This window comes from Triticum dicoccoides, chromosome 3B (assembly GCF_002162155.2).
Source record: "Triticum dicoccoides isolate Atlit2015 ecotype Zavitan chromosome 3B, WEW_v2.0, whole genome shotgun sequence".
Lineage (NCBI taxonomy): Eukaryota > Viridiplantae > Streptophyta > Magnoliopsida > Poales > Poaceae > Triticum > Triticum dicoccoides.
Genome location: NC_041385.1, coordinates 809,821,131 through 809,822,564, shown reverse-complemented (window position 1 = coordinate 809,822,564; position 1,434 = coordinate 809,821,131).

Sequence of the window (1,434 nt, the reverse complement as noted above, 5' to 3'; positions counted from 1 at the left end):
ATGCCTAAATCTCAGCGAGCAAAACATGGGTGTGTGGTCAAACTTGGGGCAAGAGAGTGAACCAAATGGGAACACACAAAGTAACCTCAATCAACAGGGACAACAGATCATGGCAACTTAACAGAGCACCAGCGCGCGGTAGTCACCAATTGAACAACAAACCCTAACCCTAGAAAAGCAACGTGCAACACACGACCTAGGTGAGCACCAGGAGATAACAAATCAAACACAAAAACAACTAAGGAAACAAGAAACAGCCTCTTCCAATTTTTCTGGAGAGAACAATGTAAGCAAGATACTCAGCTAGTGCCAACGACAATATCACGCAATCTTTTGAGTTTGCCTGTACATAGGACGTAGGAATCAAAATGAATGAGAAAAAATCGATAACCAAGTAGGCCACCAGTTGGATCTAGCATAGATGACAGTGTGAGAGTGATCTGCCTCTCCTCTTAGCCTATAGGATGGACAACGAACCAGTGCCTTCATCACACTAGTAGAAAAGGGGGCATCAGTCCCGGTTGGTAAGGCCCTTTAGTCCCGGTTTTTGAACCGGGACTAAAGGGTCGTTACTAATGCCTACCCCCTTTAGTCCCGGTTCAAACTGGAACCGGGACTGAAGGTCGCAGCCACGTGGAGCTCCACCTTTAATCTCTAATCACCACCCCTCATCACTGCTCAATTTATCCTCTAATCTCTAATCAACCCCTCATCATTCCTAATCATCCAACTTCCCAAACGGTCACCCATCCTCCCACTCCCCCAGCCTGAGCACGCTTAACTTCCGTGTTCTATTCTCCCTCGTTTCCAAGTCTGCACTTGTTGTTTTCCTGACAATAGTAAGATGTCAATCATATTAACCCTCAGGAATTTTGCGTGAGCATGAAGTGACACATTTCACTGTTTGAGATTGAAACTATTGTTTTAAAAAACAATAACTATTTAGTAACACTAATATTTCTTGAATAATTAGTTTGACCATTGTTTGACCGCAGTTTGACCATAGTTTGACCATAGTTTGACCAAAATTCAAAATAATTGAAATAATTATTTAGTAACACTAATATTCTAGAATAATTAGTTTGACCATTGTTTGACCACGGTTTGAAATTTTTTCGATTTTTTCCACTCTAGATCTTAAAAGCCCCGTAACTTTTTTCTGTTAGGTTTTTGAAAATATTTATCGGGGTTCCCCAGTTAAATTTGGATGTAACTTTTCGAGTAGATGATTTTTCATATAAAAAACTATTTCATCCGAGTCAGTATGCACAAGTTATGCCCATTTTACTAAATTCTAGAGAGATTTTGCAAATAAAGTCGAAATTCACATTTGCAAATTTTCCCAACAACTAGACCACATATCACATAGGAAACTTATTTTTTTATTTTTTTGACATTTTCATCATTTTCTTTTATTTTTTTAAAATTGAAAAG